Raw genomic sequence first — 10,458 nt, 5'->3', positions numbered from 1 at the left:
TAGAGGGAGCCTGGTGCTGTGCCAGGGGCTCTGTCTGGGCTTCCCCCGCATACTCCTGGGATCACTGCCATGCCCAGTGCACAGAGTGTGTGGGGGAGAATCCCCGGTGCTAGGCCAGGGGGTGCCACTGTAAAGCATCAGGGGATCCTGCAGTGGGGAGAAGGGGGTGCAGGGCAGATCCTTCTGGAGGGCAGGCGGGGGTCCCCGGCAGGCAGTGAGGGACTGATTTCCCAGTTGGGGTCCTTTCTGGGGGGTCTCTGGCTGTGGGGGTCTCTTGGTGGGGGGAACCCTTTGGGATTCCCAACCTGGCAATGAAGTTCTGGTGGGGGATCTCTGGCCAGTGGGGGCTCTGAGGGGTATCTGAGCTCCCTGGCCAGAGACTCTAGGGGCTGGGTCCCAGGGAATATCTGGGGAGGGGCTGGCTGGGGCTCTGGGGGCTGCTCCTGACCTTGCTTCTTCTCCCTAATTAGCTTATGCCAGAATCCTGGCTCCAAGCACTGCCTGACATTCCCCAGCCAGGCCCAGTCACTGTAGTGACTTTCTAGCCACTTATCAAACACTGTGAGGTGAAATCACAGATTTTTGCTTTTCTCCCCTCTTGAAAACTGCAGGAACTTCCAGTTCCGTTGGGAAAATGTCTCCCCCCCTCCATCCTTGTCCTAGATCTGGAGGGTGAGGGAGGTGGGAGGGGAGTCAGCACTGCCACACAATGGTCTCTTCCACAGCATTCTGGACTCATTCTTTCTGAACTCTGGTGTCATTGAGACCATTGTTAATCCAGAGTCACTGCATGGAAAGACAAGGAGTGACTCCAGAGGGACAGTGGGGCAAATGAGATCAGCAATTCTCCCTGTGAGGAGGGGCTCTCATTAGCTGCTCTCCCCAGAGAGCTAAAGGAGGGAAGCTGCTCAAACGCTCTGTCCCTCTCTGCTAAGGATATTGGGGTTCAGCTTTTTGGGTCAGACACTGCAGCCTCCATTGTGATCTGGGAGACCAGGCTTGGCAGCTGCTGCTCCTCCAGTGGGGTTCTGTGCTGGGAAGTGACCTTAATTAAAGTTGCTTCTCTGCCGAGCTCAGGGGATGACTTTCTGCAGCTGGTCCTAGCCCCCTAGGGCAGCCCTGGGCCCTGTTAATACTAAATTCTGAGCCAGAATCTCCAGGTAACTGAAAGACCTCAGGGAAAGTACTGGGGTCTGGCAAGAAACAGCCCCTCCTCATTTCTCCTCCCATTAGCAATTGCCAGGAGAAAATCCAGCCATGGGAGGGCAAAGCCCCCAGGAATGGGACTTTTGCAGCCAGAGGGGCAGGGAGAGAGGACAGGAGAATGAGATACTGAAAGGTGCAGTGGGAGAAATGAGTGGGAGGAGAGATTTCCAGCTCTCTGATCCACCCAGACACATGTATTGCTGCATCCCTGGGCAGAACCACTTTCCAGTGAACAAAACAAGGATCAGACAGAGGAAAAGCCAGTTCCTGACTCCATATTCCCCCTGCTGGGGTGTCTGCCGTGGGGTTAGTGTCCCAGGGAATCCCCCACAGTGACTTCTTTGGTTCTGCTCTTTTCTAGCCTTGTGTTCAGAGACTTTGTTAGGGGGTGAGGGAAGGGAGAAAGGAGGTTAAAAATGTGTCTGGGCTTAGCCTGGCAGGAGGGGCCAGGTCTACACTGTCATAAACAGATTGAGCATTTCCCAGCATGGCAGAATCTAGGGTGTCTGTCTGCAGAGAAAGCGCCTGGGGGAATTGTGATGTGAAATTAACTAAAACCGGTTCTGAAACGCACACAACTGCTCTTCTCCCCCAGACAGGCTGGAGAATGACGTCCATGTTTTGCTCCAGCTCATCCCAGCCTGGCGTGGGACAGGGAAGAGAAATAGCTGCAGTGGAGTCAGTCCAGGTAGAGATTATCGGTGGGTTGCTGGTGGGTTCCTGCTGGAGGAGAGGGAGAGCAAATACACTGGAGATGGGAAGATTTGCACAGTCTGGTTTGGAGGTTGGAGCAGGGCAGGAAATTCGCAGCGTGGGGAAAAGAGGAGTCCAGGGTGTGGCAAACCTGCTGGGAGTTATTTACTAAGTGGCCTAGATTCTAGGAACAGACCCAGGAGGTTTGGAGGTGGAAATGCCCTAATTTGTGAAGAAAGAAAATAGCCCACCTACATGGAGCTAGTCAAACTGACCAGACTCCTAGTGCTGGAGCCTGACCTCACTAACCAGCAGCTGCTGTGAGATATGAAGGGGGCATCCATGAGACAGGCTTATTGGAGCTGCCTCTCCCTTCATATCCCGCTCCTCACAATGAGGAGGGTGTTGGGTTTCCTATCAGGGAGCTCTCCCTGGACCCTGCTAGGGGCTCCATCTCCTGTATCAGTCGGTGGCTAGTAGGTGTGTGATGGATCTGCTGGGAGAGACAAGGGGCTCTCTCTTCATCCCCTCATCCTGGTATTTGCTGAATACTCTGAGCGAGGTCGAGGTGGGACTCTCTTGACTACGATCCACCCAGAGCTTCCATTTGATTCACTCCTCTCTGCCACAAATAGTGGGGCTGTGAGTGGGGCAGCAAGTCCTTAGTGTTGGACTCTTGCTGTTTCAGGGGCCGGTGACCTTCGAGGAGGTGGCTGTGTATTTCACCAGAAGAGTGGGCTGTGCTGGACCCTGCTCAGAGAGCCTTCTACTGGGATGTCATACAGGAGAACTATGAGACTGTGACCTCGCTAGGTAAGGGTTCCTGTCCCCTCGGTTCTTGGAAGGGGAAATGAAGAGAGATGGTTCATGCCAGCCCCACAATGCCACCTCTACTCTGTCCTGTTTCAGCATCACCCCAATATGCCAGTGACACACACACACTACCAGAGACCCTCCCCTGCTGCAGAACACTTTGGGAACAGAGCACAGGAGCCGTATTGCACAGTGTCAAATAGCTCCTGTTTGCTCAAGTGAAACTGGGGGTTAGGTCTGGCATAACTGTCCCATACCCCTAATCATTTTTGTTGCCCTTTCCTGAACCTTTTCCAATTCCAGTATATCTATTTTTGAGATGGGGTGACAACATCTGCATGCAGTATTCAAGATGTGGGTGTACCATGGATTTATTTGCTGTTTTGACAAATATGATCTATGAGATATTCTGGAATATCTATCCCTTTCTTAATTATTTCCTACATTGTTCACTTTTTTCACTGCTGCTGCACATTGAGTGGATGTTTTCAGAGAACTATCCACAGAGACTCCAAGGTCCATCTCTTGAGTGGAAACAACTAATTTAGACCCCATCATTTTGTATGTATAGTTGGGACTGTGTTTTCCAATGGGCTGCACTATGTGCTATCCTCTCATCTAGTACTGCTGAGATCCTGCATTCAGTAATATCCCCGCCCTTCCTGTTCCGTTTCTCCACCGAACCCCGCCAGCCCATGCTTCCTGTTCCCAGCTTCCCCAGGATTCTCGCACTGTGTCTGAACCTCTCTGTCAGCAAGAAGCAGTGCCAGGGACACTTGCCCTCTATCTGGAGTCTTCGATTTGTGGGACGTGGATTTACTTTCTCTGTGTTACAAGAGGCTCTGTCATAATGAGTGTCTGTGACGTTACCCAGAGTACAATCTGGACTGTTAAATAGCTGTCCCCTCAGTTCTCCAACCTGGGGTGCCTTTTCCACTGTTTTCCCGCGAGAACAGCCCCTCTTGGCCAATTAACACACAGTCTCCAGCATGTAACTCACTCCCAGCTACACAGTATTGAGTGCTGCTAGACAGCCACTCATGAACTACACCTCAGGAGAAAACCAGCAAATTCTCAAGTGCCCAACTTTCCTCCAGAAATGTGCGTCTTGCACTGTCCAGCACGCTACTGAACGACCCAAGCTCATATGAAGTCTGTCATTTCATCAGCGGAAGATGACATGCACCAGCTTGTTATCCCAAACAGAGTTTACAACACACTTCAATCCACACATACTGGTTAGATGAACAATAAACCAAGATTGTCAACTACCGAAAACTAAAACTAGGCCCAACCCATGAAAGGGGCACTCCCAGGAGAGGCTGTATAAAGGCTGGAGCATCAAACCACTTTGTAAACCTGAGAGAGCTGCCTTGGGAACAGTGACAGGGAGAATCCACCAAAGTGACTCCTTTGTTTCTGCTCTTCTCTGGCCTCCGATTGTTCCTTCCAACGTGGAGTACTTTGCACTTGTCCCTACTGAATTTCATCCTATTTACTTCAGATCATTTTGAATTTTAATCCAATCCTCCAAAGCACTTACAACCCCTCCCAGCTTGGTATCGCCCCCAAACTTGATACGTGTAAGAGATAGACTGTTACTGGGAGGGTTTCCCCATGCGTCAGAGGGTTACACCCTGGTGGGAGGGGGCTAGGCTTGTACTGGGATAAGGTCACTCTGTGCTTCACAGTGTGCCAGAACCTAGAATGTGCATTAGCAGGGAAAAACCTGGGGGGAATCGGCTTGTGGAATGGACAAAAGCCCGGTCTGAATTCTCTCACATCGCCCTTCTCACCCCGGCAGGCTACAGAATAACATCCATGTTTCGCTGCAGATCATCTCGTCCTCCCAGGGGCAAGGAAATGGCTGCAATGGAGCTGGCTCAGGTAAGAGATTATCAGGGAGGTGGTGGTGGGCTCTGCTTGGAGGTCGAGGAGCAGTAAATGCATAGGAGGGTGGGAATTGCTAGAGGTGGTGGGAAGCAGGAAATATCTCGGGTGGAGAAAGGGAGGGGACAGGATGCGACAAACCTGCTGAGACTTGTGTCATGTAGGGTGTGATGGGTTGTCACCACCAGGGGGCATTTTGTGGAGCTTCTGGGATCTGCTGTGTCCTCTAACCCTCAAGCTGGGCTGGCCCTTCTCACACTGCTTTGCTGGAGATTTCACCAGCCTCTCCAGGCCCTGTTATCACCCAACACGACAGCAGATGGCGCCATACACCCAACTAAGCTACCAGAGCGCTTTACCTAAGCCACTCAAGGAGAGAGAGAAGACAAGAGCCAATTTCCCAGCTCCCCAACCTTGCACACTTGCTGTTGTATAAATCCAGAATTATACCATCTTATAGTGCATGGGGATCTCTATAATGCAAGCTCATTAATATAGTTCCCCTTCCCCTCGATATGGGACAGATGTGCACAACAAGCTTGTGCTAACCAAGCTGAGATTTTCCCTAGACACTTCACTCAAAACACGCTGGTTAAGATAAAGCATAAAACAAGTTTATTAACTGCAGAAAGATAGATTAAGTGATTATAAGTGATAACAAATAACAAACAAATCAAAGCAGATTATTTAGCAAATAAGCAAAACTCAGACTAAGCCTAGCATGGTAGTGGATAGAATCTGAATTAGCAATTTCTCACCCTGACTGATGGTACAAGCAGTCCCCCTAGTTTCCATACACGAGCTAGAAATATCTTGATCCTGGGAGCAGAACTTCCCCTACTTCAGTTTTTGTTTCTCAGTTGTTTCCAGGAGTTCTCTTGTGTGGGGAATGAGGCCAAGAGATGATGTCACACCCCACCTTACGTAGCTTTTCCATATGGCGGGAACCTTCTGTTCCAAACTCAGTTCCTAGTCCAGTTTGTGGAAAAATACAGGTACTAAAATGGAGTTTAGTGTCATGTGGTCTGGTCACAGGCCCTGCTGAGTCATAGTAGACATGACTCCTAGGCTGGCTGAAACATTCACAGGAAGGCTAAGCTCTTCCACAGTCCATTGTCTTTGTTGAGCCATCAGCACTGTCTGGCTTCTTCCTTGTTGTACCTGAAAAGCTCATTGTGGGTGTTACCCAAAGTAAGCACATTTGAAATACAGATACAGAGTCAATATCCATAACTTCAGATACGAACATGATATGTGCACACAAATAGGATAATCATATTCAGCAAATCAGAACCTTTTTCCAGTGACACCACACATGATGCATCTTGTACAAAATACATCATGATTATGTCCTGATCATATTATAACCATACCACTATGATGAATATGAGGGTGTAGTGTCAGATAGGTCCTAATTTCAAGGCACAGGAGTTGGGAATGGAACTTCCCCTCTTTGTGGAACAGGAAATAACCCATCCAGCCAGGGCTGGGACAACTTCCCAGACTCCCAGTGATGGAGCCTGAATCTACTGGTATTTCATTAGTTACCACCAACCCCAATCTTTGTGGCAACTGCAAACTTTATCAGTGATGATTTTATGCTCTCTTCTAAGTCATGGATAAGAATGTTAAATAACACAGGGCCAAGAACCAATCCCTACAGGAACCTGCTAGAAAGAAATCCACTCGACCATGGTTCCCCATTTACTATCAGAGTTTTTAATCTATTTAAGGTATGCCGTGTTTATTTTGTATCATTCTTGTCTTTTTTAGTAAAAATATTGTGCTGATCAAGTCATATCCCTTACAGAAGTTTAGGTATATTACATCAATACTATTAGTTGCATCCAAACTTTTGATCTCGTCCAATAAGGATATCCAGTTCGTTTGATAGGCTCTGTTTACTCTAAACCTTTGTTAATGGGCACTACAATTCTGACCTTCTAACTTCTATTCTTTACTATTGACTTCCCCTTTCTTCCATATATTTTATTTGGAGAGTGCTGGGATTCCTCCCAGGGAGCCACTAACAGGGTCCAGAGACACCCCCATCTCCTATATTAAGCTCTGGCTAGTAGGTATGTGATAAATGTGAAGACCCTGCCTCTGTCTGTCAGCTGGGAGACAGAAAAGTTCTCTCTTTCTGCCCTCTGATGCCTCCTGGCTGCTGTAAGCAAGGTGGGGTGGGACTCTGTTAACATGTGCCTCCCGGAGCTTCCATTTCCCTGGTGTTGCTGTTCCGTGAATAGTGGGGTTGTGAGTGGGTCAGCGGGTACTGAGTGTTGGACTCTTGCTCTTTCAGGGGCCAGTGACCTTCGAGGAGGTGGCTGTGTATTTCTCCAGGGAAGAGGGGACTCTGCTGGACCCCACTCAGAGAGCCCTCTACAGGGATGTCATGCAGGAGAACTATGAGACGGTGGTCTTGCTGGGTAAGGATTCCTGTCCCCCCTGTTCCTGGAAGGGGAAATGAAGAGTGAAGCTTCATGCCACCTCCACAATGCCATCTGTACCCTGTCCTGTTTCAGCATCACCCCAATAGGCCAGTGACACACATACTACCAGAGACCCTCCTCTGCTGCAGAAAACTTTGGGAACAGAGCACAGGAGCAGTATCACACAATGTCAAATATCTCCTCTTTACTCAAGTAAAACTGGGGGGTTAGGTCCAGCATAACGAACAGAAGCTTCCTATTCCCGGCCTTCTCTCAAACCCTGAGCCTCCTCTAGCCAAACCAGAATGTGCTTGGGGTGTAACAAGCAGGCGGCTGGAGTCAGAGCTGCCAGTCCAGGGTTACTTATCATACAGACACTCGATGCGTCCTTGAATGCTGGCTGGGAGTATCCAGACAGGGGATCTCCAGCAGCAGAACACAGAATCTCACCCAGGATTACAGATGACACAACTCCTCGCTGATCTGGATTGCACCCCAGCATGTGAAAATGGCCTAGGTTGGTAGTGACATTTCTTAAGACATGGAGAGTCTTGCTCCCATATCACCAGGTGTAATAACAATAACAGGAAAGGCCATATATGGAAAACTGATTGTTCAGCTTGCTTTTGACCTGTGTCATATTTTGCAATATATTCCAAATAAGGTAATTAATGTGCAACGTATGTGTCATTGTTTGTGGTTTTAAGCTTTAAAAGGCTTGTGTGATTTTTAGCTCAGGGGGACAGTATTCCAATAGCTGTTGCCCCCTGCGCACTTTTAACCAAGAAAAGAGCCTCAGGCTGAGCTGATTCAAAATCAGTCCTGTAGTCGTTTTCCACAACAGCTTCAAGAGGACCCTGTGATGGAATGTAAATGTTGTCTTCACACCTTTCCCCTGCAGGAGAATGGCTGTTTGACCAGCTGTTTGCCTTGCTGTCTCTGAGGAACTGGTCTGTGGGTATTCCCCAGAATTGTTACTTTTTCAGCAATATCATACTGTAAAATCTCATAACTTTACATACAGTGTTACTACACATTTTAACAGGAGGATACTATTCAGTAGGTTATGCATTTTCAAATGATACCTCACAAGCCATACTGTGTACAAAATTGATCATAATTTTCTTGAAGAGTGAACACAGGGGTATAGACTGACACAGTGTCTGTGTGTGTGTGTTCTTCTTCGAGTGATTGCTCATATCCATTCCAGTTAGGTGTGCGTGCCGTGCGTGCATGTTGGTCGGAAGATTTTTAACCTAGCAACTCCAGTGGGCCAGCAGGTCGCCCCCTAGAGTGGCGCTGGCATGGCGCCTGATATATACCCCTGCCGGCCCGCCCGCTCCTCAGTTCCTTCTTACCGCCATGTAGGTCGTTGGAACTGTGGAGCACGGCATAGCTCTCCTCCATGTCTCTAGCTCTCCATTGTCTCGTTGTTCTACTAGTTGTATATAGCTATAGTTGTAGTTAAATTTTATAATATTAGTTGATAGTTATATTACTTGTTGTATATAGTTAGCAGGTTTGGGCTCTAGCCCTCCCCCACGCCCGGTGCCAGGCTCATGCCCGGTTCGCCAGGGTTCAAACAGTACTCGGCCTGCAAGAAGCCGATGCCAATGAGCGATCCCCAAGACGCCTGCTTGAAGTGCCTTGGGGAATCGCATATCTCCGAGAAGTGCTGCATTTGTAAGGCATTTAAGCCAAGAACAAAGAAGGAGAGAGATCAGCGCTTAAAGACCCTCCTAATGGAAGCAGCACTTAACCCTCCAGCCTCAAAGCCGAGCGCTGGCTCCACTTCAGCGCCGGACCTCGCCGGGCCCGGGAAAACGCCTTGGCACCGGCCCTCCCTGGCACTGGGCCCCGACGCAAGGCCTTCGACATCTGCCACTCCGGCCAAGCAGACGAACGGAGCGCCCGGCACCAACTACTGCCGCGGCACCGATGCCAGGGATTCTGTCGAGTCCGGGCCCGGGGGGTCCATCGAGTCCGGTCCCTCACAGCTCCCCCATAAGATCTAGGGTTGAGCTAATGGTCCCCTCGATGCCTGAGACATTTGCTTCGGCCCGGTACCTGATCGTTTTGACTGAGCCTACGCTGCCTCAACCCCCGGTACCTCCGGTGCGGGTTCTACAATCAAAAGGCAAGCCTGTAACCATGCGAGCACCGTCCCCTGATTCACCGAGCCGGCACGGATCCCCATCACAGTCCCGGCACCGTGGGCGATCTCGATCAAGGCACCACTCACAGTCTCGGCACCGCTTTCCGCGGCGGTACCGGTCGTACTCACAGCGCTGCTCCTCCTCACGACGGTCCTGATACTCCCACCACTCTGGCTCAAGCCACCACTACCGGCGCCGAGATTCGAGAAGCCGTTCCCATTGTCGGCTTTCTACATCCCGGTCGACCTCCCGGCACTGCGCTGGTGGCAGGTCCCAGTCTCAATCCTGGCACTGATTTGACTCCCGGCACCGAGGAGGTCTCCACCATCTAGAGCGAAGGACCCATATCAGTCCCATTCGGCTCCACCCTGGCCGTCCCGACAGCCATCTGTCTCCTTCCAAACAGACAGCGCGTACGCTATGGACACTGACAGGCCTGCTGCTCTCTTCCATGATCCCTCCCTCAGGATCATGGACCGCAGCAGTGGGGCTTCTGGACTCCCTGGGCATATCATCAAGCCCAAGGGTCTCAGCAGGTTCCCCCGCATTCAACGACATCCGAACACAGGGCTCCGGAGGCCTCATTGTCTCGTCCTCCCCCTTCCCCTGCAGAGGAGGGGTTGTCTCACCATCGAGACTCTGATCTCTCTCCAGAGTCAGAGGCACTGCTCCAGATGGAGCCTCCTGTAGATCCACTCCTGCCGGGTGTCTCTTCATCATCCTCCCCGGATGAGGCAGTGGCTGGAACAACATCCACCAGCCCTCCTCCGCTCGACCTCAGGGCGCATCAGGTCCTCCTCAGGTGCGTGGCACAGAACATGGACTTACAGGCTGAGGAGGTCTCAGAAATTGAGGATCCAGTGGTGAGCATTTTATCTGCAGATGCACCCACTCAGGTAGCCCTTCCCTTTATCCGGACCATTCAGGCCAATGCCACTACCATCTGGCAGTCACCGGCGTCCATTCCGCCCGCGGCAAGCAGCTTGGAACGCAAATATATGGTGCCCTCAAAAGGGTACGAATATTTCTATGTTCACCCGCCCCCGTGCTCCCTCGTCATACAATCTGTGAACTAGAGGGAGCGCCACGGCCAACAGGCCCCGGCACCAAAGTCTAAGGAAGCGAAGCACGTGGACCTGGTCAGCCGAAAGGTCTATTCTGCGGGTGCCCTCCAGCTTCGGGTGTCCAATCAACAAGCTCTCCTTAGCCGCTACACTTACAACACCTCGGTGGCAGTGGACAAATTCAAGGAGTTGCTTCCGCAAGGT

At 50.6% G+C, this 10,458-nt stretch overlaps 1 long non-coding RNA gene across 1 annotated transcript; it reads left to right on the top strand.

The window, feature by feature from the left end:
* The first annotated feature begins 1,808 nt into the window (after positions 1-1,808).
* LOC115643517 lies at positions 1,809-6,945 on the top strand. Its single transcript, XR_003998345.1, has 4 exons — positions 1,809-1,894; positions 2,588-2,712; positions 4,517-4,599; positions 6,905-6,945. It is a non-coding gene; the product is annotated as an uncharacterized LOC115643517 (long non-coding RNA).
* Positions 6,946-10,458: the final 3,513 nt, after the last annotated feature.

This window comes from Gopherus evgoodei, unplaced genomic scaffold (genome assembly GCF_007399415.2).
Source record: "Gopherus evgoodei ecotype Sinaloan lineage unplaced genomic scaffold, rGopEvg1_v1.p scaffold_61_arrow_ctg1, whole genome shotgun sequence".
In the NCBI taxonomy this organism is placed as follows: domain Eukaryota; kingdom Metazoa; phylum Chordata; order Testudines; family Testudinidae; genus Gopherus; species Gopherus evgoodei.
Note: the sequence above shows the minus strand (reverse complement) of the source record. Positions and strands in the feature narration are given on the sequence as shown.